This window comes from Saimiri boliviensis, chromosome 13 (assembly GCF_048565385.1).
Source record: "Saimiri boliviensis isolate mSaiBol1 chromosome 13, mSaiBol1.pri, whole genome shotgun sequence".
Lineage (NCBI taxonomy): Eukaryota > Metazoa > Chordata > Mammalia > Primates > Cebidae > Saimiri > Saimiri boliviensis.
Genome location: NC_133461.1, coordinates 39262292 through 39290159, shown reverse-complemented (window position 1 = coordinate 39290159; position 27868 = coordinate 39262292). Strand labels below are relative to the sequence as shown.

The 27868-nt window shown below is 35.6% G+C and overlaps 1 long non-coding RNA gene across 1 annotated transcript in view; it reads left to right on the top strand.

Moving 5' to 3' along the window:
- Positions 1–27868, top strand: part of LOC141580934 (uncharacterized) — a 287460-nt gene that overhangs the window by 159938 nt on the left and 99654 nt on the right. Inside the window, exon 2 of the long non-coding RNA XR_012513358.1 lies at positions 11009–11123. This is a non-coding gene — a long non-coding RNA (uncharacterized LOC141580934). The remainder of the gene's footprint in view (positions 1–11008; positions 11124–27868) is intronic.

Here is a 27868-nt window from a genome sequence, read left to right as displayed (position 1 = left end):
TGTATATACACAACTCATGTATGTACACACATATACAAACACATGTATTTATGTATAATATATAATTACATATAAATGTATACATTAAATGTATAATACCTAATCTGTACAAGCATACCTTGTTTTACTGCATTCATTTTATTGTACTTGGCAGCGATATTGAGTGTTTTATAAATTGAAGGTTGTAGCAACTGTGGCTGGAGCAAGGCTATTAATGCTACTTTTCCAACAACATGTGCTCACTTTGTGTCTCTGTGTCACACATTTAATTCTTATAATATTTCAAGCTTTTTCGTTATTATCATATCTATTATGCATGACCTTGGATGATACTGTTATAATTATTTTGCGATGTCACAAACCACACACATGTAAGATAGCAAACTTAATCAGTAAATATTGTGTGTGTTCTGACTGCTCCACCAAATGGCCATTTTCTGTTTCACTCCCTCTCCTAGGACCACCTTATTGTCTGACAAACAACAATATTGAAATTAGACCTAATTAGGCCCTAACAATGGGCTTAATATTAATTTTTTTTTTTGAGAGAAAGTTTTGCTCTTTGTTGCCCAGGCTGGAGTACAATGGAGCGAGCTTCCCAGTTTCAAGCTATTTTCTTGCCTCAGACTTCCAAGTAGATAGGATTACAGGCATGTGCTACCATGCCCCACTAATTTTGTATTTTTAGTAGAGACAGGGTTTTTCACCATGTTTGTCAGGCTGGTCTCGAACTCCCAACCTCAGGTGATTCACCTGCCCCTAGCCTTCCAAAGTGCTGGGATTACAGGCATGAGCCACCGCGTCCAGCCCTAATTTCAAAATTCTTGTGTGTCAGACAATCTGGTGGTCTCAGGACTCTACAATGACCTCAAATGTTCAAGTGAAAGAAAGTGTGACCCATCTCTAACTTTCATTCAAAAGCTAGAAATGATTACGTTTAGTGAGGAAGGCTTGTTGAAAGCCAAGGTGGGAGAAAAGCTAGGCCAAACAGGCAAGTCATACCTGCAAAATAAGTTCTTGAAAAAAATTTAAAATGCTACTCCAGCGAACATATGAATGGTATGAAAACAACAAAATCTTATTGCTGATATGGAGAAAGTGTCTCTGATCTGGATAGAAGATCAAACCAGCCACAACATTTCTTTAAACCAAAGCACAAATCAGAACAAACCTCTAACTCTCTTCAATTCTATGAAGGCTGAGAGAGGTGAGAAAGCCACTGAAGAAAAGTTGGAAGATAGTAGAGATTGGTTCATGAAGTTTAAGGAAAGATGCCAACACCATAAAAAGTACAGGGTGAAGCAGCAAGTACAGAAAGTTATTCAGAAGATCTCGCCAATATAATTGATTAAGGTGGTTACATTAAACAACAGATTTTCCATAGAGATGACACTTCCTTCTATTGGAGAAAGATGCTATTTAAGACTTTCATAGCTAGAGAGGAAATGTCAATGCCTAGCTTCAAAACTTTAAAGGTCAGGTTAACTCTCCTATTAAGGGTCAATGCAGCTGGTAACTTCAAGTTGAAGTTAATGTTCATTTACCATATGAAAATCCTAGGGCCCTTAAGAATGTTAAATCTACTCTTTCTGTGCTCTGTAAATGGAACAAGGCCTGGATGCCAACATGTTTCATGCAATATGGTTTACTAAATATTTTAAGCCCACTGTTGAGATCTACTACTCAGAAAAAAAATGAGAACCAAGAATTCATAATATTACGTAAGCTTAGTTAATAAAACAGTGGCAAGTTTTAAGAGGATTGACTTCAATTTTGTAACAAGTTATACTGCGGGTAAATGCTATCAAGCTGCATTGCATGTTACAGAGAAATTTTTCATGAAAGGAGGAGTCTATCAATGTGGCAAACTTCACTGTGTCTCATTGTATGAAATTGTCACAGCCACCCTAACCTTTGACAACCACCACGCTATCAGTCAGCAGCCCTCAACATCAAGACAAGACCATCCACTAGCAAAAATATTACAGCTCACTGAAGGTTGAGATGTTCATTGGCATTTTTAGCTATAAAATATTTTTAAATTAAGGTATGAACTTCTTTTTAGAAATCATGGTATTGCACAGTGAGTAAACTAATATAGAAAACACACGTTTTCTGTGCATTGGGAAACCACAAAATTCATTTGACTCATTTTATTGTGGTGGTCTGGAACAGAACCTTGAATATCTGTAGGTATGCCTGTGTTAGGTAAGTGTGTATGTATATTTATAATGAGTGGTGTGTGTGTGTGTGTGTGTGTGTGTATATATTTCTTTGTATTATATATATTGAATATGAAAAGACTGCTCTAAATTTGCCATACTATTTGTCCCCTCCTTATTATATATGCGTGTGTGCATTTATGTGCATATATTCCTCAGACCAGAAAGTGTGTGTTAGTGTACTTAATACACATAGAGGTATGGGTTGAAGGTAGTGGTGGGGAGGTGGGGGGGAGAGAGAGAGAGAGAATATTACATCATTATGTGGGGGAGTTTCATTTAAATTTGCTCACAATATCATACACACACATACATACATACACAAAACATATTCTGTCAGATATCATTTTCAAGATCTGGGATTGTTTAATCACGTCTCCCATATGTAGTTGATGCAGCATGACAAATATAATTATAATTACCTGCAATCTATACAACCAATTCTAAATGGTGAATAAAACCTATGAAAAATGGTGATTTAAGATACTCCTGCAAACTACAATTACAGAGACATAAAACCCTCCAGGAAAGAAACATTTATTCCAACAACCTGTTTATTGCCACAGAAGAAACTTGTAATGAGTTTTATAAACTTTGCATCAAAGTTGACTTTTTCAACAAAAGTGGATGGAAAAAAAGTAGTTAATTTTTATCTAGCATCAGCTATGGGGAGTCAGAAATGACAATATCCATTTTCACTTGGGCAAATTGAGCCCCAAAGAGTACACCTATCAAGCCATGTTGAGCCAAGAATTGACTTCTTTCTTGACCTAGGTCCTTGAATTTTCCTTGGGGGCAAAAGGAAAACCTGCCAGACATCATTAAGCATGATTTCTTCCTCCAACAGGATTTCAGTCTAAGTTGTATTTTATTTAGAATCCACACACAGGGGAAAGCAGAAGCGCAGTGCCCTGCTAGAAATGAGCAATAACATTCAAAGGAAAATTGGAAGCTGAAGATCTAATCATTAACAACAGATGGTTCAACTTGAATCTGATAAACAAGTTTTATTGTTTGCTTTCTTTCCCCCTCTTACCCACTTGAATGGCCTGTGTGAGCCTGTTTGCATGTAAAAGTGCTGGGCCCTGTTTCACCAGCATACATGGCTCACCTGATTGAAGGAACACTTTTATGATCAGGCTGGAATTTTATAACTTAAAAGACACTTGACAGTCTGATGCTGAAGTCCGTTGCATGCCTGCCCTGTTTGTTTTCTCTGTGAGAGTTTAGCGACTACTGTGTTCCTTAATGTGCTCTGACAAAGCCTCTTTATCTGGTCATGGTACTTTTCTTTGTCTCGTGGTTTGCTTTCCTAAAAGCACAAACCCAAAGAGCATTTGTTGTGCCTGCCTTCAATCTGCCCTCCTCTTTTTTGTTTTCTATTTTAGAGAAGAAAAAGAGGATGGCATATTAAAAACATCATATTAGACAATGTGATATACATCGGGACTCTGTATCAGAAAATATCATAGGCATGATAGACATGCACATATGGTCACCAAGTTGCAGCTCCTGGGAAGCAAATAATCAAGTTTTAATTTTTCACCACATGCATAGTGGGCATGTCCTTAATACTCTCCAGAATGAAATATTTTTTTAAGCATGTAAGTAGTTCAGATGTTATTCATGTGTAGTGGGTTACTATTTCCTTAATCTCCTAAAGTACTGGTGAAGTAGGTGACAGAAAAATATATAACCTATTTAATGGAAGGAAGGAATGAAGGGAGAAAGGAAGGAAGCCACCAGCAAGAAAAATTCTTCATCTTACTATAGTTACTGTAACTTTCCACAACTCCTTTAGATGAGATATCAGCAGAGGCATCTTTTGCTTTATTTAAATAAGCCCACCTCTTTCTCTATTTAACTTAAAGGTGACCTGAGTCCCCTCCAAACACCCAGTGATCATGCACCTAGAGCCCCTGAGGGTACTTCTCCTCACTGTGGAGTTCTCAATTTAATACTCGCCCAAGGGAACCAGGGTTTATTGAATCCCTCTGCTGGCCTCTGTTTTCTTTCATGAACTTTCACTCTGATTGTCATGGATTTATTTACTGAAGAAATTCTTCCCTGTAAAGTATGAAGGTGAATGAGGAAGAGGAAGGATGAGAATTTAAACTTACCCCGTTTAGCCTCATAATCCTCATAATCATAATAAATATAAAATAAAAGTTTTCATTTGCCAAAATTAACTTGTATTAGTGAGGGTTCTCTAAAAACCAGAACCAATAAAATATGTAGGAAAAGTAATAAGAAATTAAGTATAGGAATTGGCTTACATGGTCACAGAGTTTGAGAAGTTTCATATCTGCCATCCACAAACTGGGGAATCAGGAAATCCAGTGGTATAATTCAGCCTAAATCTGAGGGCGTGAGAATCTGGAGGCCAATGATATAATTTCTGAAAGCCCAAGAACTGGGAATGCTGTCGTCTGAGGACAGAAGAAGATGAATGCCCCAGCTCAAGCGTAAAGATTGTCGGATAAAGATTACCCTTCCTCTACATTTCTGTTCTATTCAGGCCCTCAATGGATTAGGTGAGGCCCATCAGCATTGATGAGGTTATTCTTTACTCAGTCACCTGATCCAAATGTGAATCTCTTCCAGAGACATCCTCAGGGACACACCTAGAAATAATGTTTTACCAACTACCTGGGATCTCAACCCAATTAAGTTGACACATAAAATGAAACCTCACAAGTTCACCCCTTGTCAGCTTTGCATTTATGGCCTCCTCCTTATATCATATTTAACCTCCAAACAAAGACACTAACAAGGTCATAATTCTACCTAATATGATACAATTATTGTTTTAGCTGGGTAAGATTCTGATTTAGAGGCAATCAGTCATAATCCCACAGAGGATAGCTTTGAACCATTGACTCCTTAGCCAAATACCTATAACAAATATCTCATGTTGACACATAAAATTAAGCATGACATAGTTAACATTAGTATAATGTTTCTGCTATATTATTTTAAAAGATATGTGGTCTCTTAAAAAAAATGTAGCTTTAGTGACATTGCAAAAGGCTAATCTGCAAGTCACAGACTAGAAGGAGATCATCACAATATATGCATCCAATACATCCAGTAAAAAACAGATATTCAGAATTTATGTAGAAATCTTCAAATCACTTTTAGTAAAGACTAACAACTCAAACAAAAATTGGCAAAATATATATTAACAGGTATTTCACAATGAAAATATTCAAAAGTCTAATAAATATCCAAAATAAGACATCAGGTGACTCTAACTGAAGAATACATTGATCTAAGTAAAAGATAGACAACATCAAGCATTGGCAAGGATGCCAAGCAAGTGGAAATCTTTTATAACACTGTTGTGAGTGTCAAGTGATCAAATATTTAGAAGATTGCTTGGTAATATTGACCAAACTAAATTTATGCCTCCTCCATACCTGAGAAATCTTATTTCTCAGTACATTTCAAAAAGAAATTAGTATTCCTGACTTTTTTCTTCTCTAATGTTTAACATATAAAATTGCTTACATAAAAGTGGAATGTCAGTGTCTATACAATTCTGGACCAAGGCATTCTTAGAGATCTGGTTTTAAAGAAGCAGCAACACATGGTCATTGGGATGAAATAGGGAAGGAAGGAAGAGCACTAAAATGAACAGAGGACTCATCCAACCTAAATAATAAAGTACAGCTCAGGTTTTTATGGAAGAAGACAGAAAATAGTGTCATTCTGGTCTAGTATCGAAAGCCAAAGACAGCAGAGTTTGACAATAGTGAAAAGCAGAGGCCCAGAATTTCCAGGCAGTTCTCAATATCAAAAAATCTTTTAATCCTTGTGTCAGGGAAGTATAAGTGAAAGTCAAGCCCCAAAGATGAGGAAGTAAGAGAAATAACAGATTATTTCAAGGTCCAGGAGATGCTATCTTGGCTGCAGGGCCAGGCTCTGACAGCAGCAGAGTGCTAGCATGGATGTTAGAGTTATGGGTAGAAGCTCCTGAGACAGCAGAATGTGCAGACGAATGATCACCTGCACATTCACGGGAGGGAGCTTACCCTACCCTCTCCAAACCCAGAAGTAGAAATAGCAGACTGCCCTCCAACCCCCTCACCAACGGTGAAGAAAAGCTTAGAAAGTATAGTCAGGCTGAGTTCTAATTAGTTTGGGGATTGGGCTAAGCTAGGGATTCAGATGGTAAGTTTGCAGTAGGCAGATTTGGTAGGAAGGACAAGGACAGACAGGTTCTGCCTGGGGACAAAGTTTTCTCTATCTACATACCAAGAATCAGCACAACCGATTAAAGGAATAGTCAAAGAACTGATCTGCTTTTTAGTTTATTGTATGACTAAGTCACAAACTTAGTGGGACTTAGTTAGCAAATACACTGACTGGCTGGCTAAGTAAATAATAAACTGTGACTTCAGTTCATTAATTCCAGTACACTAACCCTTGTTAGGAAGAATTGAAGTATCAACCAGTACTGTGGAAACATCTCATAGTCTCAAATAGTGGCTAAAGAGTCAGCTCTCCATATCTACAGATTCCTCATCAATGGATTCAATCAATAATGAAGAAAAAATATTCGAAATCAAACTAAAACAATATAAATAGCACAACAATAAACGATAATTTTTAAAATATGGTAAAACAATCATTGACATAGCAGTTACATTGTATTAGATATTATAAGTAGTCTAGAGATGATATAAAGAGCTATTGTAAGTAGTCTAGAGATGATATGGGAGAATGTGGGTAGGTTGTATGCAAATTCCACATTTCAGTGATACTGCTGATTACGTTTAGATGAACACAGTTAATGGGTGGAAATGTTTACAGTCTGCATATATTTTAGTTTATTATTAATATAGTAAATTGTGCATTTCCAAGGATACTTGAAGTTAATTGTCATATTAACAATGTACAATGTGGTTTTTTAGTTCTACCTTGCTGAAGGTTGCTGTACTTGTCAATCACTTGTTGAGCTAGTAGTTACAGTATCAATAATGGAAAACAAGGGAAACTTGACTAGGAAAAAACCAGAGAGATTGTAAAAATTGTTTTATTGACTCTTCCCTTTTATTTTTAATAATAGCGATTAAAGTGTGTAACTTCAATGTTTAATGCTAACAATATACTTTTGAGTAATAAGCAACTGCATACCTACAACATTGCAACTAAAGTTAAATCACTTATTAAATCATTCTCTCTTTTTTTGGTAGATATTTGGCTAATCTTAATGCTAGATTTTGAGCCCCTTGAGGAAAGAAGGCAAGTCTTTCACATAGCTTTACTCCCAACTCTAACATGTTGATTGAAACATCAATGGTAATAAAAAGGATAACTGACTAGCTGTGGCTTGTGGTGCAATTGTTTCCAATTCTTCCTGCTGCCTTCAAGCAATAGGAGTATGCATTTCTGCTTGCTGTGCTGTAATTTTACTGCTAGCCTTGTCTGTATATAAGCTTAACTTTGGTCAATAACATGTGGATGTGGCATGTACCATACCTGAGCAGAACTTTTTAAAGACATTGTGAGGTTTCACTGACCCTCTTAATCCTCGGAGTCACCTAGGACCTCTAACAATCTGCAGCAAGAGGTCTGTTCCTAGTATGTAACTTAAGCAGGAAACAGACCTTTGATCTTGAAAGCCACTGAGATTTTATACAGCTAATGAATATACTCCATCATTTGAATCAGCAGGGGACACTTGTCACCAGTGGAATGCTTAGTTTAACCCAAAGACATGTTTATCTATGGTATATTTTATAAAACTGACTGAGCAGTAGAATTGACTTCTCCAACTTGTGACAAGTTCAGGAATGGGTCTTAACTTACCTCTGTGAGCTAGGTATTCTGATCCCCATATTGAGAATCAGGCCAACTACAGATCCAATCCAACAGGGCAGGATTTAAAGTACAGAGTAGGTTTTCACACAAAAGATAGGAAAAGGAATGAATCCTATTTTGGTTGTGTTAAGCAGGAAGTCTGTGGTCAGAGTTTAGTTATCATAGAGAAAGGATACGATACAATGAACTGTGACACTCTATCGGTTCATATTTCCTGTTTTTTTTTAATTTATTTGCTTTTCACAGCGTCTTAGCAAAAGCCTTTGGAAAAGTATTGCCCGCTCCCCTCCTATTCTAGTTAAACCGTAGTGATAAGAAGATTTTGGTGGCAACCTGTTTTAATTAGTGCTGGTATTTTTTATTCCTGTTAAATTCCTGAAAAAAAATTGAATTTTCATAAATGGAATGCATTAGCCTGCAAATAACAAAAAAACCAACTTTAAACAGCTTAAAAATAAGGTGATATGTAAGCTGTTCATGTCACTGAAAGGCTAAAGATTCAGTAGGGACCATGTTTCTTTTTTCTTTTCTTTTTTTTCTTATACTGTAAGTTCTGGGGTACATGTACAGAACATGCAGTTTTGTTACATAGGTATACACATGCCTCGGTGGTTTGTTGCATCTATGCCCCTGTCATCTACATTGGGTATTTTTCCTAATGTTATCCCTCCCCAATCCCCCCACCCCCTGCTATCCCTCCCCTAGTAACTCATCCCGTGACAGGCCCCAGCATGTGATGTTCCCCTTCCTGAGTCCATGTGTTCTCATTGTTCAACACCAACTTATAAGTGAGAACATCTTATGGTATTGGGGTTTCTTGTGTCAGTTTGCTGAGAATGATGGTTTTCAGCTTCATCGATGTCCCTGCAAAAGACATGAACTCATCCTTTTTAATGGCTGCATAGTATTCCATGGTGTATATGTGCACGTTTTTTTAATCCAGTCTATCACAGATGGGCATTTGGGTTGGTTCCGAGTCTTTGCTATTGTGAACAGTGCTGCAATAAACATACGTGTGCATGTGTCTTTATAATAGAATGTCTTATAATCCTTTGGGTATATACCCAGTAATGAGATTGCTTGGTCAAATGGTATTTCTATTTCTAGGTCCTTGAGGAATTGCCACACTGTCTTCCACAATGGTTGAACTAATTTATTCTCCACCAACACTGTAAAAGCATTCCTATTTCTCCACATCTTCTCTAGCAATCTGCCGTCTCCTGATTTTTCAATGATCACCATTCTAACTGGCATGAGATAGTATCTCACGTTTCTCTTTTCTTTGATACCATAAGTGCCGTTGCATCTTTGTGTATGTTTTGGCTGAAGCTTACTTTCATTATATGCATATGTATGTGAAAATAATACAAAATCAGGACTAGGGAAATGTTCTGTTCATCAAATTGAAAAGAAAAAAAAACAAATGCCCTTAATTTGGGGATAGAAACTCTCATTCATTGATTTGTTTAATTTTACTCAACTCTCTTCTCTCAGGATCACCAACAGTTGTTAGGAAATGCCATGCATGTGGACACTACGTACTGGTTGGCATAAGCCTGCCTGGATGCCTGAACCCATCACTGACAAGAAGTCTGGGACTGTGCTTAGCTTTCCCTGAATCTTACTGGTTAGGTGGAGGGTAGAACAGTACTAGGGATTTGGTTGGTATAGAATAATGGGTCACAGATGCTGAGCAAGCAATCTAAAGGGTTTGCACAAATGGCACAGAGCTTAAATACTGAATAGTAAAATTCAAATGGGTCTAGTAATAATTTTTGTTTTCTCCCACCAAATTTCTCCTATTTGCCTTCAGAATAAATGAATACTCAGCTCATATCTCTTTACTGTCCCTTGAGTGTGTCTACATTTCACACCTTTGTGCTTATATTGTTCTGTCAGTCATTGATGACTTTCTGTAACAGATCTACTCATTAAAATTCTACATCTCCTTCAAGGACTGGTTAAATTATCTCCTCCTTGGAATATGTCCTGATTAATTCAGCCCACAGTGATCTCATCTTCATATGACCCATATAGCACTTGTTGTCAGAACGACTAATTTATTAATTAATAACATACTATCGATGATATAATCTGTACAAAACATTATTTCTTACTATTTTGTTAACCTTTGCATATATTCTAAACCTTTCATTCCATATTTTACCTTAAGATTTGACTTCCAAAGGAAGAGATAATGTCTCCTTCATTTTAGATAGTTTTAAAAATAATTTTCCATGAAACATATAGTACATAGTCTTATACATACTTTGTTTTTTAAATAAATATTGAGTGTTAAAATTATTAATGTTTTAGGGGTGACAAATATTGCTTTCAAATATTTGTTAATTCTAAAACCTATTGAAGTGCAAAATTCCTTTACATATATATGTAAACATTTTTTTTTAATGCTAGCCTGAATAAATGGAATTTAAAAGTGAGAATGATTATTCTTCATCCTTTAAGATAGCTGGAACAAGCAATGCCCATTTATAGAAGGATCCTCTTGTACAAAACATCCATCTTACGATTTATTGAGGTCTGGTTATTTCCAGAACTCAGATGCAGTTTGAATCACATATAATGGGCCAGAGTTTGGGAACTGTAATTTTAAAAAACATCAGGGTCTCCCTTATTGAGATTTATCCTCTGGCCCAGTTTTCATGGACAACTGCATCCTAGAGATGCTTCTAATAGCACAGTAAATGAAAACAAAAAAAGAGATTGTGTTTTTTGTTTGTTTGGGCACATGAAATAAGAATCAACAATTTGGAATTCATTAATCCATTCATCAAATATTTATTGAGCATCTATCATTTTCTGATTTGAAAAATAAGCTATATTCTAAATTTAAGTTTTGATTTAACTGTAAATCAAAATTACACAGGGAGGCAAAATAGAGATTAGAGCCTGAATTTCAGATTTCATAGTTAATGTCTTTATTCTCACTACCTCCACAGATCTACCTTGATGCCCAACATGTTTTCCTGAGATTTCCTGATTACTTGGCGCTTGAATGTTCATGATGGCTGATAGAAAGTTGGACTGAGTCTGTGGCCATGAACTTCAGCAAAGGTAATTGCCCCACCTGCCTTTTATCTCTGCTATGTATACACATTGGATGGAGAAGCTTACTTGACTTCATTAGCCGCTGTGCTCCAGGCGATGCTCATTCTAGTGATTGGCAGAAAGGCTGTTATTCTCCTCCTAACTCCCTTGCCTAGCCTATTAGCATAGCCCTCTCTCCACACAAATGTTCTGCCAGGCACTGTTTGAATCAAGCGACCCAGTCTGAAAGGACCCTGTCTTACCAGACCATTTCTAGTATTAATTTGGTATAATTCATCTCAAAAAATGCAATTAGTCATTATAAATTATTCTTTTTCAATTAAACATTTAACCACTACAGAAACAAAGAAGATCCTAAATGCATTAATTTAAAATCTTTCTCTATTCAGAAAGCCAAAATAACTGAGATTCTTTTTCCTAGAAGTGAGAAATTATTTGTAAAGAATGCAGTAAAAATAAGAAATATTTTAACTTAATTTGTCAACAAAATAATAGATATGGCTGTATTACTCTGTTACAGATCAATTATAATAATAATGAAACTTTATATGAGTTTACTTTTATTTAATTAGTTGCATCAGATGTGCTGTAATTGTTAATGCATCAAAGTATGAATGATGAAATAAGGTTAAACAGCAGTTCCCAAAACATGTATATTTTACATTGTAGGGAAAAATCACAGCAAAATATCATAAATCATATAAACTATAATCTAAAATGTTAGGTTTGTTAGAAATCACTTTTCGATAAGGAGAGTAGAAGAAAAGAAAAATAACTTTCTCAAAGTTATTTTCTTTCTTTTTTTCCTCCTAGTTAACAGACATTTAGATAATAGTTAGAACAAAAGCTACCAGGCAGTAACTCATGTATCCCCAACTTTTTTTTATTTATAACAATCTGATGTCTCCAAGGAGTGAAGAGATTTGGTGGTCAAGGTCAACCCAGTACCTGGTTTATTAGAGAACAAGAATTAGAGTCCTGATTTTATGAACTCTCAGGAAGGGCAGAGTTACTCAACTTCATAATGCTTCTTCTCAGTCTCCAGTAATGATTATGAAACATGCATTTCTCTTTGATTCTCAGAAATTTCCCCCTATGGCTAACACAGTTTACTTGATATGTGAACATTGTACAAAATAAAAGTTGCACTGAGTCACAGGGAAATAAAAAGCTTACCCTATTCTGTGCTACTAAATACAGCTGATACTTCAAATGCTGAAGGGTGATAATTTAAACAAAATTGACACTGTGTTGGTTTTATGGATTTCTAATGTGTTTCATCTTGGATACATTGGACATATTGATGCCTTAGCTTCTGCTGCATCTAATACTGAAGTTTGGAAATTTATACAAATCGAAAACTGCAGGCCTCCTTCAAAACACAGGCAGGCACAAATAATGTTTTTTTGTTCCCATCTGTAGTTTATTTGCTTAGTAAAAACTACATGCTTCGGAAAGAAAAGAACATTTGTTTAAAAAATTTATGCAATATCATTTTAGCCTTTATCTTACAGATGTTTATCAGATTTCTTTCTCATTAATATTTGGACATTTTGCTTACATCACTCTCTCTTTCCACTTGCCATGTCTGTAAAATTGGCAAGATTTTTGGAACTTAAGACCAAGTTCTGTGTAATGTCACATCTGGGAAAACAAGAAACAAAACCAAAACCAAAACCAAAAAAAGCAAACACTAACAAAACAAGATGTCTTATCACTAAAACAAAGACAAAAGAAATGTATAAAAACTCTACAGGCACAACATAAATGAAATTGAAGAGCAAAGTACAGGTTCACCTGAGTTTTCCTGGCATACATAAATATCTTCCCCAATAAACATACTCTCATAGTTAGTATATTCTCATATTTTCTACCAAATAAACTCTCATATTTCCTTTAGAGTAGAAAAAAAGTGACCCTTTATTCCTTTTGGCAGGTTGGTGTAGAAAAGAATGTAGACATGTGTGAGTGTATCTCTGTATTTTCACCCCTCTACATATTTCTCTAGCTCTCTTTCTGTTATAGTTTCTGTCTTCTAGAACATATTATTTTTCCCCAGAACACATGGTGTAAAAATGCCTATATTTGTGCTTTTGTAAATGGAGAAAATGACCATGTTTTAGAAACTCCAAACCAGAACATGTGGTTTCAGTATGGATTTTTTTTCACAATTTGTGAATGTAATGACATTAAAATTCCTCAAATCATATACACTTTTAAGAATTAGACTTTTAATGACTTGCATATATTAGAAGAAATACAAATACACACATGTACAGATAACTATTTCATTTGTTGTTGTCTGGCTGGAGCAGCCATATTTAGGATCTCTCCTGCCATCCTAAAAGGCACATAAAAGGATCCCGAATGCAAAATTAAGCAGATAGGTTTCTGAATGAAAAGAATGTACATAAAACACTTTGGGAAGGTCCCATTTTCATGGGAAAATTTGGCATGTATTTGGCCCATTACTCCCTATCTTTTTGTGGCTTTAGAGTTTAGAAACTAATCCACATTGTAATTATTGTGCTTAGTGATATGGTTCATTGAATTTTTTATTTTTTTAAATGAACAGTCATAGATCATTTGATGCCTTTTGAGACAAAAGTGAAGCAGAATATTTTAAACTGGGATTGGCTTGGGAAAATCTGAATTGCATAGTCATTGATTGTATGTATCCATAAATGGATATTCCCATAGTTCCCTTAAAGATTTGAGGCAGCTAACAAAGAACCAAGAATAATAAGAAAAATGATCTCATAGAAATAAAAAATAGAAGAGAGGATACTAGAAGTTGGGAAAGATAGGAGAAAATGGGGGATATGGAGAGATTCATTAAAAGATGTAGAATTACAGGTAGGTAAGAGGAATATGTTTTTGTGTTCTATAGCACTGTAAGGATGACAATAGTTAACAGTAACATGCAGAATAGTTTCAAATACCTAGAAGAACAATACTGAATGTTTCCCATATGAAGAAATGATAAATGCTTGAGATGATGAAAATGGTAATTACCATGATCTGATCTCTGTATGTATTGAAAAATCACAATGTACCTTGTAAATATATATAATTACTATGTGTCAATAAAAAAAAAACCCAGATTTTTTAAAGTAATGTAAAAAATAAGAGAGTTGGTGCAAAGGGAAAAGTAAACATGAAATGGTCATTGTCAGATTTGGCTGTAAGTTTCCTTGCGGTTTAAAGAAAGAGAGTATATGCACAGTACATATGATGCATATTGATTAAATATTTGTTGACTTCATCAAGGATTACTGGTTCATGAATTATGGTTGAAATATTATTTGTGACTGTATGACAGAAGTACAAACAATCATGTTAAATAGTTTTGTATGGTGTATGAATACATCAAAAGGGTTGCCTTTTATGATTTGTGCTTATTAAGCTCTGAATGTAATGCTGAATTTGAGACACCAGTATTGCATCTACATAGGTCATTTATTTTGTTAATAAATGAGGCAGCCAAAAATCAAAGACTTCTCAGAAATCCAAAATTTACCTAAGTGACTAAAAATTCAACATTTTAAAATAAATTTTAAAATAACACCTTTCAAAAAACAAAATAAAATTTGAAAATAATTTTAAAATAAAAATAAAATAACATGCAAATAAATTCTCTCTTTCTTATTGTCTCTTAATTCTCAAATGGATTGGCTGTTTTGATTGAATTGACCTCTCAGGATAGTCCAAGGAATTAGAATTTCTCTGTGGTTAGGCAGAGGTTACTTGAAGGTGATTAACTCATTGTTCTGATCAAGGATGGTCATAGCAGCCTTTCTTCCCTGGAACATTGTAAATTTTAAGCAGGGAGTGGTTAAGGGTGGAAGAAACTCTTTAAACTATGAGATAAACTGGGAAGAGAAAAAAGCAAGAACACAATTTAGATATCTCCAAGATTCCCTCCTTTTTTTTTTTTTTTTTTTTTTTTTGGCCTTATTCACCCTTAAAAAAAAAAATACGTGGTTGGAGAAATACCATGGGCCTGAGAATTCAAGAAATTTGCAAACTTTCATAAGCTTATGTTTTGGTTTCAACTTGCTCATTAATCAGCCTGACACATAGTAGGTAATCATTCATTATCAATCTTTGTTACTGGGAAATACCGATGATCTCTGAATCTTCATTCCCATATTTGTAAATACAAAATTTAGAAAAGCTAAATTTTTTTTCAAGAGTTAATATCCAAGCTATTCAACAGAACAAATGTGACTATAGAAGTGAAATCACTGATGCGTTTGATCACAGCCTGTTTGGAAAAGTCTGCATCCTGAAAAGTTACGAAACTCTTGTTTAGAATTTGTGTTATTTAAGAATACCTCAAATGAAAGTTTGAATATATTTTTCTTAATGTTTAACATAATTAAAGCTCAAAAACATTGAATGGCAACAATGGTAAGGGAAATTTTATGATTACTGGCTTACCAAATGAAGGTAGCATAGCCAAGAGGTCTACGAATTACTGGCTTACCAAACATTGGTAAACAAATTATACAAACAACCTTCTAAGCCTCTCTATTCAGTCAATAAATATTTGTTAAGGAAGTAGAATTCTCAAACACTCTTTGTGGTGCTAATAATAGGGGAGTGAAGGAGTTGAAGTCTGTTCCCTCAATGAGTTTATATTCTAGTAGGGCACATGGTCTTTTAACAAATAATTACTTTATTGATTATTTAATTAGAGTTAAGATAATGAAGAGGAAACAAAGTGTTATAAAAGTGAATTATAAAGGGGTATGATAAAGTCTGGGGTCTAGAGGATAGATTTTATAAGAAAATGATATTAAAGTGGAGTAATTAAAATTCAATTATTCATCAAGGGAGGTCCTTTCAAGATCCATTGTGTTATTCTCTTCTACCATTGCAAGAGATAATGTGCTACTTTATTATTTGTATGGGTGGGGTGGAGGTGGAGTGGTTGGCAAGAATCAGTTCCACCCTAACTTCCCAGGTCTTCCCCCAGACACTTCCATTCTAGTCCAGTGTGAAAAGAAAGAGAGAGAGAAGAGTGGGGTGGGGGGAGAACTTTCTCTCTCTTTTCTCTCTCTCTCTCTCTCTCTCTCTCTCTGTGTGTGTGTGTGTGTGTGTGTGTGTGTGTGTGAGAGAGAGAGAGAGAGAGAGAACACATAAGGTGCTCATTTAATGATTACTGAAAGAGCAATTCTTATAGGTCTTGCCTAACCCTGTATTCTAAATAATTCATGACAGCTCGATCAGACTGCAAGACACCTTCAGAGAGTAGGATTTGTTTTTTCTGGTTTTTGTTTTTTGACATAGGTATGGGAGAATGGGGAATGTTATAAAAACTGTTAGGGGACATAATGGTGATTTCCTCCCTCTGGATTTGATAATTTAGTATGTGCTATGGCTTGTTGTGTTACGTGTGCTTGTTGTTTCATGTGTGCTTGGTCTTTTCAACTAGACTAAATGCATGCTTTCCATCACCATCGCTAGCACAGGACCAACTATTTACACATTTATTGATGAGTACCCAGGATGACACTGGGAAGGTGACATCCATTATCCTTGACGAAGCAGCTGTCCAGTTGGTCAGTTTTCATACTACCTTCTATTTCTTGATCATGTAAGATTAGAAGTGAATTATCAGTAGATTGTTATGTCTTTGTAATGATCCTGAAAATGGTGGAGCTGTCTGTGTCCTGAATGTTCTTTTGCTAGGTTAAAATCAGGAAGCTGTAGTTGCAAATGTCATGAATATGTATGAGTGTCTTAACTGTTGCTCCTACCTCTCTTCCTTCCTGATTGGTGACTGGATGTCTCCTTCTGAGAGCAATGCATCTCCCTTCCAAAGCCTTTTGTATTGGGGGGAGGAGTGATCAGTTATTCTGTTTTGTCAGATGGCAGGGTATTTTTTTCTGATGAATCTTAGGAAAATACCAGTCTCTCTCTTTCTGTCAGACTCTCCCTCTCTTTTCCTTCAGCTGCTCTTCCCACTCCATATAAGCACAAATTGCCTTTTTTTGAGAAAAAGAAAAAAAGCAAAAACATGAGAATGGATGGCAGGAATTTGCAGTGGCAGATTTTTGAAAGAATACATTTCTCTGCTTTCTTTCTTTCTACACTCCAAAGACATCCCACATACACAGATGTGACAACTTTTTTAAAGCTAATTTGAGCAAATGCCTGTCTGGCGACTTACTCTGGGAATAGTTACACTTGCCCAAACTGAAGTTATGCCTTTGTAGAGGTGACACTGACGGCATGTTATTACCGCACACTCAGAAAAGAGAAACTAGGAGAAAGAAAAAGAAAAAGACATGAAAATGAAGTTTGTGTGGTAGTGTTTTTGAGGATCTTTGTTAATGGGACCAAAATAGAGGAATTTGCCCCAATATAACTGCTTTTGTAAAAATAGCTAGCTGGGAGGCACCTGGTTTGGGCTTGTTTTCCTTAATAGAGACATTCCTCAAATTTAGCAAATGGGGAGCAAATACAGCGGTCCCCACTAAAAATTTGTGGGGATGGAAAAGTGGCAGTTCTTGCCAGATTTGTTTTTAAATGTTACCTTTTCCATTTAGTGCACTTACTTGTGTCCAAGTTCTCAGGCTGTGTTTTGAAAACAGGTGTTGTTCAGCCAAACTCATAGTAGCATTATTATCAAACTGATGAAGGCAGGCAAAGGCATTTGGAAATGTAAAAGAAAGCAACCTTTCCTGTGTCTGGGTTGTACATTACAATCTCAAGTCATCCACTTGAACAACTATGCTCTTTTCGTCCTTTCTATCTCTCCTCCATATCTTCCCTTTCCTTCTTTTCTTCATCTCCTTGTGTTCCTCCTTTAATCAATGCAGCTTACATTTCTGTTTCGACTTATGTGATGCATTGGGGGATACGGGAATGCATAATACATTTGTGGAAACATAAAGAATATTCTATGCTGCTCTTGCCCTCAGGAGTTTGCTGCTATTTGAGAAGACATGATATATATGCATGAAATGTTGAATAAAGATTCAAGATTTGAATGGCAATATAGGAATATACATCAGATGAGCAATAAGTGCTATCAGCTTTTAGTTGAGAGATCAGTGCAGACGGCATGGTCAGAAAAAAATCTTTTGTTAAGTTCTTTCTTCTGGAAGCACAGGAAGCTTATAAAAATGCTTTAGGTTTTTATCGGATTATCTTACAGTGCTTTGGCTATCTATTTTCCGATATGTTTTCTAAATATTACTGAGCTTTCAAAGTTTTGATTAAATTTTACCTTCTCTATAAAAAATCCTGTGGTCTTTTCAGTCCATGGGCATCTGATTCTCTGAATTTCTCTATGCCAGTGCTTCTCTACCATGTATGGAACAGTGGACAACATGTTTTTTCATTTCTTTTTCTTTTTTTTGGAGTGGGGGTTGGGGTAACGGAGTTTCACTCTGTCGCCCAGGCTGGAGTGCATGGCACGAACTTGGCTCACTGCAGCCTCTGCCTCCTGGGTTCAAGCGATTCTCCAGCTTCATCCTCCCAAGTAGCTGGGATTACAGGCACGCACCACCAGGCCCAGCTAATTTTTGTATTTTTAGTGGCGATAGGGTTCCACCATATTGGTTAGGCTGTTCTCAAACTCCTGACCTTGTGATCCTTCTGCCTTGGCCTCCCAAAATACTGGGATTACAGGCGTGAGCCACTATGCCTGGCCCACTTTCTCTACTTTCTACTTTGTTTTGTATGTATAAATTAAGACCTATTTTTTCTTTCAAAATGTCTTTTTATTGAGAGAGAAGGATTTTTGTACTCATACACAGCTCATAGAACCAAATGCATCCACTGGTCCACCCCATTGTTCCGTAAGTATTTACTGAGTTGATGTATAACCAACAGACCTTGGATAAATTCCTTTTTTTGGAAGGATACCTAAATTCATTTCCAGCTCTGATATCAAATAGGGCTTTGTTTCTATGACTTGAAGCCAAATTGTTTTTATAAACGTTTATAAACATTTAAGGAACACTTTTAGCTTGGACTGATCACATTAGAGAAAAAATTAGTTTTAAGACATATCTTAAGTTCTCACAGAGTTTAGTGCCCAACAAAGCTGAATATCGCTGACAGCAGCTGGATTGCTACACAGGATATCGGCTCTTAAGGGGTTAACTACCTTTGCAACTTGTAAGACCCCCTTAGTTTCCTGATAAAATTGAGCCTTTAAGATGTACTTTTCACCATTTTATCTGAAAGCCATTTCAAAAGTCATTCAATAGAAGGCAGGACAAGATTATCTCAAATGTATTTAATTCTGTCATTCTAGATTTCCAAATATCAATAGAAATATATGTACAGGAGATAGCAAGAGATTTAAAGGAGGGTGACTAAGTTGAACTTTTTTTACAGACACCCTGCCTTCAGATCAGCACCCCAATTTTCTCCTCTTCCGTGCCTCACAAGCTCAAGTTCTGTTTGGCCAAGGAACCAGAGATACTGTGATTCCTGGGAGAGTATCTAAAACGACAGTTGCCGAAAGGTTACAGCAAAATCTATTAGAAAAGAAAAGTTGAGGGAAATCAGGTGAGCTCATAGAAGAAAATAAGGAAAGATTGGCTCCCTTTTGGGATTAGGTCTAATTAAGGTGAGCAAGCAGCTGGGCCTGTTTGGAATAACAATTGTGCTAGCATGTCACTTTTTTCTGCTTAGTTGAAATTTATATAGTTTGGGAATGGTGGATATAAGAAAATTAGAGCTCATTTAGAATCTGTTGAAAGGACAGTGTGCCTTCATTATTAGTTTTGCATCTGAATTTTCCTGGGGCAGTCCTCTCTCTGTTATAGGTAATGGATTTTTCCCCAGATGTAATTGGATGAGTTTAATTTTTTCTTTCATTACCTGTCGAGGAGGCCTATGCCCCTACTTCCCTTTGTGTTTTATTAGGACTGTAACCCCTATTTAAATAAAGGCTTTGATTGTGCTTATATATGTTCAATCAGCACTTTCTGATTGAATAGCTCTGGTCACACAATGCTCTCGCCTAGCATTTTTTGCTAATTACATTTTCGCCCTGGCTGGGTATGGGAAAACTCTGATGGTGTTTGTTTGCTGCTTTTGATTATGCCAGTGGTTTGGTCCATCCACAACAGCATGGGAGTAAAGAAATAGGTCTTTGAGCTCTAATCCTGCTGGTCTTAAAGAATGACTTAATTTGATTCCGTCTTCTATTGAAGGAATAGAAAGCCAAATTATGTGCTAGTAAATTTTTAGCAAATAGATCTAATACAAACAACAAACAAACAAAAATTACCCCTGATTTGTAGCTTTTGCTAATTTCCATGGTGTAAATACTCCCACCATGGCTGATTTTATATTACATAATTGAATGTAGAACTGAGAAGAAATGCTATCAAGCTGGTCTCTAGAGCCAGTGGCTACAGCTTCATCATCCCACAAAAAGTCTCAGTGACATTTCTGCCATTGAAGAAATGGACCTCATCATCTTCACATTACAAATGAGATGGATTACTGTTTGTTGAGCTGACTCAGTTAGGGTGTGATTTTAATGACGTAGGTGGGAATTCTATTCAAGTTTTAAAGTCAAAGACATATTAGGGTGATTATTCTGCCTGTGTTTTAAACTCAGAAATGCAATAGGTAAACCATATCGTTTTAAATTAAATGTACATGTTTCCTTAAAAATTTGTTAAATATGTATATATTTCATCCTTTTCTAATACATTAACAAGAATCTTAGTAGATGTATTAGATTAGAATTCAGAAGATTTGAGATTTGTCCAAGTCATCATTAATGTTCTCCGTATCTTTGATAACCCATTTAATATTGGGGCATCACAAATTTACTCAACACTTATGAAAAAGACCCATATAAGGATTTCTATGAGAGAATTATAACCTCTCATAGAAACCTTATTTCCACATGGATAGTGTTACTATTTCTTTTCATTAAACTTTTATGACTTTATTTTTATCTGTCCTAAAGTAGATTTTTAACTGGAAACTTAATAATATGCTTACATAAATTATATCCATAAAATAAGTTAACTTGCTGGGTTTTAAGAGGCTGAAAGGCAGGCATCAGGCTTGATTCTTTTTTGTACATTCCTCAATATTTAGCCCAAGAACCTGAGCAGAGTGAACACTCAGGTAACATATGAGACATAATTTAGTGATTGATTGCCTTAATGTTAGACAAGGATATTCATATTGCATCATTAAACAATTTAAATAGAAATCATAGGCCAGGCATGGTGGCTCACATCTGTAATCCCAGCACTTTGGAAGGCCAAGGTGGACAGATCATGAGGTCAGGAGTTTGAGACCAGCCTGGCCAACATGGCAAAACCCTGTCTCTACTAAGAATACAAAAAATTAGCCAGGCATGGTGGTGTACACCTGTAATTCCAGCTACTTGGGAGGCTGAGGCAGGAGAATTGCTTGAACCTGGGAGGCGGAAGTTGCAGTGAGCCGAGATCGTGCCACTGCATTCCAGCCTGGGCAACAGAACGAGACTCCATCTCAAAAAACAAACAAAAATCATAAAATCAGTTAAAAACATGTTACCAATGATAAATTATTATTTTTATTTTTCACAGTGCAGATTTTCTAATTCTTGTTAATGACAAGAATGGAAGACACTATTAAGGTTTAATGGGTTTCAAAAAAGGTTAAACATATTTCTATCTTCTCTACCATAACTACATCTTTTTGGCAATCTACCAAATAGCTGAATATAAAATTATTTTAATTCAGTTCAATAAACATTAAGCTTTAACTGAGTATACTGTAAATGCAAAAGTGAAAAATAGACTTCTTAGTTGGTGGCGCATCCTACTGGACTGTGATGTTGTTTTCTATTTCTCAGTTTTACTTACCATTTCCTCATGGCCTCCAATGTTAGGATAGACAAGCTTTGACCCAGTATTAAATGCAATGAGTCATGGCATGCTAGAAAGTTCTGAGGTCAAAAAAGTTCCATTTTGACATCTATAAAATAGCAAATATAGTATGTGTCTGCTTTACCTACCAGCATCAAGTTGAGTATGTACAAGAAAAGGACTCCAAAATATAAAATCATCATAAGATAAAATAGTCTCACTCTGTCACCCAAGCTGGAGTGCAGTGGTGCAATCTTGGCTCACTGCAACCTTCACCTTCCAGGTTCAAGCAATTCTCATGCCTCAGCCTCCCAAGTATCTGGGATTACAGGGGTGTGCCACAGCACCCAGCTAACTTTTGTATTTTTAGTAGAGATAAGGTTTCACCATGTTGGGCAGGCTGGTCTTGAACCCCTAATGTCATGTAATCACCCACCTCAGCTTCCCAAAGTGCTGAGATTGGTGTGAGCCACTGTGCCCGGCCGAGCCTCAGGCTTATAATTGTTCTTTGTTTATTCTTTGTTAATCCAAATGACTGATCACCAGGCAATAAGTCTAATTATAAATGGAAAGTATGATTTAGGAGGCTGTGGGTAATTTCAGAATAGAAATGGGTCTGGAGTGGTCTGTTTCTAGTAAAATCGTGGACTAAAATAGTGTTGACATTCTCCCACTACAGCATGTTAAATAAAACGAAATAAAATAGGACCAAAAATATTTAATACATGGCTGAGTTTGTATAAAAGAAAGAGAAATATTCACTTTCTCAAAGTAAAGATAAAGCAGTGAAGATAAGGGGGCCAGCAACAGCTCAGGCTTTGGATTTCAATCTACTTACATAAAGAAGGGACAATGCCATAGGTCTGAGCTATATGAGAACTAAGAATTGGGATTTTCTAAAATAAAACTAGGACCTGCAGGCTACAACCCAAGGAAAAATGTTCTTCATGCTATTTATATGAGTTATATGAGTAAAATGTAAAACATGAAGAATCAAGAAAAAGTTTGGAAGTACAATGATTGAAACGATACCTATTGGCAAAGACTAGGCAAATGAAATCTAGAGGAACTTTTAAATATCATCCAAAACATTCTGTAAGAAAAATAAAATAAAATATTATTAAAGAAGGAGATTATATAACTCTGAAATATTTAAGTCATAAGGAACACATTATTGTCTTATAAAACAAAGCCTCAAAAGAAATAGAGGCCGGGTAAGGTGGCTCAAGCCTGTAATCCTAGCCCTTTGGGAGGCTGAGGCAGACAGATGCTTGAGCCTAGGTGTTCGAGACTAGTCTGGGCAATATGGAGATTTCTGTACTCATCTCTACAAAAAGTACAGAAATTAGCTGGGTTTGATGAGGTTGCTTGTAGTCCAAGCTACCTGGGAGGCTGAGATGGAAGGATCGCAGGAGCTTGGGCAGGTAAAGCTACAGTGAGCCATGATCATGCCACTGCACTCCATCCTGAGCTGCAGAATGAGACCACATCTTACAGAAAATAAAAAGAAAAGAAAGAAAGAAAGAAAGAAAGAGACAATAGTCATAAAAGAAAAATGGAAAATTCTAAAATTTGATTTGGGGGTTGCATAATTCTCTGAGGAACTTGGTAAACTATAAATAATTAGTAAATAGAAAGATGATTTTTAGAAAACAATTTTTGAGTTCATAGAAATGACTGAAGAATGCTGCTCTTCATTTTGGTGGAGAATTGGACAGTACTAAAAGAAAGCTCTAAGTAAATCAAAACTTCTAGGTAATTTAAGGACAAAATAACATATTAGTCGCAGATCCTATAATTCTTGGTAAAAAAATGCCTAAAGGAAGAGAATATACAAGCAGTCTATTATAACTAATAGAAGATTTCAGTACAATTATTGAAACCAAGACAATCAATATAAAGAAATATTAGTGGTATTTCCACATGCAAGTAATAATTAGATATGTTAATTTATAAAAAATAGCAATTTATAATTGCATCTACAAAGAACCTAGAAATAAATCTTACAAAAGATGTATAGTTTACAAGAACAATTTTGAAAATTTATTGAATAAAATGCAATGGTATCAAAATCACTGGAGAGATCAGTGGGACCTTTAACTGTAGCAAATATGAAAAATCTCTCATCAATTTATCCTTAAGGAGCACACAATTTCATTAAATCTCCCAACGACTTTTCCAGTGCAATCTTACAAACTGATTACATAATTTATTTAAAAAGTTTTACCACTAAAAACAGCCAAGACTATTTTGTGAAAATTAATTATGGGGACCAAAACAAGACAAAACTTATTTTAGAACAGTAGTTATTAAAACAGTATGGTAGGTAATAGACAGCAGACAAGATGAGAGAGTGCCAAAGCATAAACACATGCAGTATAGTATGGGAATTTATTATGTAAAAAAGCAGGCATTGCAAGTAAGAAAGAAAATTACAGACAATTCAGTAATTGGATAACGGCAATTTGCTTTCCTTATTGAAAAATCTAATCCCATTTAAATGGATTAAAATAAAAAAAATGTTTTAAAATATGGCCAGTTTTAAAAGAATATCTGTGAGAATACCTTCTTTATATCAATATAAGATAATGTTTTAAATAAAACTTTAAAATAATGCATTACAAAGATTAAAACTGATTTTTTTGTCTACAATAAACTAATAATGAACTATTCCCACATGACTACCTGATGAACTGGTATAAATTATCTAGAACATATAAAAATACTCACAATCTTTTAAGAAAAGTGTTTTAAAATAAGTAAAGAAGTTTAATAGGCAATTCAAACAAGAAATCTACTGGCAAATAAAAGGCAAAACAAACAAAAATCTCACACCACCTAACTTTACTACTAATAAGAGAAATTTAAATCAAAAGATTTAAAATTGCATACCTGTCAGATGAACAAGATTAGACAAACCATGTTTGGTGAAAACATTAGGAGTATACATTTTTATAAATTGCAAATGTCAGTGTAGTTTGATACCACCATTTTGCAGAGTGATTGGATAAAATGCAGGGAAGTCAAAACTGTCTATAGTTTATGATACATATATTCCAATTTCTGGCATCTTACCTTAGAAAACATTTGTTTGAACATGTGCTGAAGGAGATTCATAGAAACATGTTTATTGCAACACTGTGGAAAACTGACAAATAAATGGGAGAGTGTGCTATGCTTATCAGTTTGGTAAAGAATAAATATCTAACATTATTCTTATAATAAAGCAGTATATTAATGATCTAGATCAATTTGTATTAAAATAAATAGATATAAAAACCATACTGAGTAAAAGAAGTTGAAAATCTACATACATTTTTAAGCCAAATAAAATGGTACTATATATTGTTTATGGAATATTTGACATATACAGAAAAAATACAAAAGCACGCAGGAGGCTGGATAGATGGATGGTTGGAAAGATAGGTAGACAGACAGACAGACAGACAGACATGGATGTATAAGTATCAGAATAGTGGCTATCTTTGGTGAATGGAGAAACACAAATAAATGATAGGGGTAACTGGGCTTGTGTTGTTCTATTTCATTAAATTTGAAAGGGAAGATTTTTTGGGGGAACCTTGCAACTCATATTCTTTTATGTATATGACAGTGATGAATTTCACAATGACTGACTTGGCTTTAGTCTTTCCTATTATGAAAAATGGCTTTCAGAATGACCAGTGAGCATGGGCACCATTGGGGTTCTTCACAGAGTTACATTGCAAAGTCTAATATAAGGGTTTCCCTACTTGAGGCAAGTATCACACTAGAGCTTCTGTGTGAACAGATCATGCATGAGAGTCATTTGAATACTGCAAATCTCAGGAAACTCAACACTCCCATAATATCTGCTCTGTCTTGAGGATTTTATTAGAAAGTTATTCTACTGAGAGAATATTGAACTCATTCCCTGTTTTTGTGGATTTTCATCCTACTTTTTGAAGAAAAATAAAGTTAATTATTATATGAGACAGTCCTTTTGCTATTTGAAGCCATCACCTTAATGTTTTCTCCAACCTGCTTTTCAACAGACTCATATGATATGCTTGCAGACCTCTCACTACTCTCTGTACTCTACAGACTCCTGTTTCTTATAAGAGCTTCTGCGGAAGGGAGAAGTCCTGCAGAGAGGGGTGTGTGACATTAGCCTTTTTAAGCCTGTTCCTTCCTCCACTTTACCTAAAGCAACATCTCTGGAAGAGTGAGCTGATATTTCAGCTCTAATACTTTTTTAAAAATCCATCAGGTTATCTGTAAGGGATACATTCCAGGATCTATGGTAGATGCCTGAAGCCATGGCTAGTACTGAACCCTATGGATGCTATGATTTTGCCTATACATACATACCTATAAGAAGTTTAATTTATAAAATAAGCACAGTACACTTGTGGTTTTGTACCATTATTAAGTAAAATAAGGGTGACTTGAACACAGGTGCTGCAATAGCATGACAGTTGATCTGAAAACCAGGACTGCTATGAAGTGACTCATGGACAGGAGGGTAGACAGAATGGAGACATTGTACGAAGGGATTATTCACTTCCTGGGCTACTCCAAATGGTATACAATTTTATAATCATGAATTGTTTATTTCTGGAATTTTTCATTTAATATTTTTGGACCATGGTTGACTATAGGTAATCAAAACTGTGGAAAGTGAAACCTTGGATAACTGGTGACTACTGCATTATGAAATGACTTAGCAGTGGGTGGTTATGGGAGATCTCTAAGAGAAAAGCTTTAGCCATTGCTATCCTATTGTGCATACAAACAGCCTGCATCCTGCCATACATATTTATATAGGCAGGAGACTTGGGTGATTTTTTTTCATATCATGAATAATTTTAACACTACAGACGTTTGACTTTGAATCAACAACTAGTTTCAGATGAACGTAATTGCAGCCAAAGAAAGTTTCTAACTAAAATTAGTTACTTTTCATTTTTAACAAACTACTGCCTGCTGCATTTCCTGTGATCTCGGCTTTCATCTTCCTCTCATAGAGTCACATGTAACAATGATTCCTTCACTTCCGTGTCTATTTTCTTCTTGGCTTCTCGAAGTGTAAAACTTGCAGTTCCCCCTGCCAAATGACTTTCCAAGGCTGTGCCTAGGAGATGCCAGCCCAACTCACGCTCACACTTGTTCCCATATTATCCTCAGATTTCAATGGCCACCAGTCCCTTTGCCCTTTCTATGCATCCAAGAAGTGGAATATGAGCTTTACACAAAAACAAACAAACAAATACACTGTGAGAGCAAGAATTTAAACAAGATGTTTGGGTGCAGCTTTAGGCAATGTGTTAGGTGCTTTCAAGAATTATGCCTAATTTAATCTTTATAAAATTCTGTACAGGAACTATGATTATTCCTACTTTACAGATGAACTTAAGCAATGTTCTCATGGCTTGCCATTGAATCCTCCAACTACAATTTGTTTATTTGGCCCCTTGGCAACTAGAAAACACTGTACCCCTTTTAGATGTGCTCATGACTGTGCCTTTCTACCTAGCTCTGCTTTGGTGTATCATACTGACTTTTAATCAGAACTTCTCTAGTTTGCATGGAGGACCTACTCTCAGATAGAAAATATGAAGAGTAAGCACTAGACTAACTCATCTTATGGCCTCATGCTCTACAGATACAGCTCTATCATGACCGTGGTTGGTGAGTAAGAGATATGTTAGGGATTTTATTAGAAAAACTCTTCTCTCTTGGGTTCCAGCACTTTCTCCTCTATTTTCTTATCAGCTTAGGAAATCCTGTATTCTCAGCAAGAAAGAACCTGTGACCAACACTTCTCATTCAACTGCTTAATATCAATTTTTGAAGGCTGTGTGGAACTAAGTTTAAAATATACACTGTTGGGTCTGAGAGTTTTGGCCTTAAATTCCAGCTCCA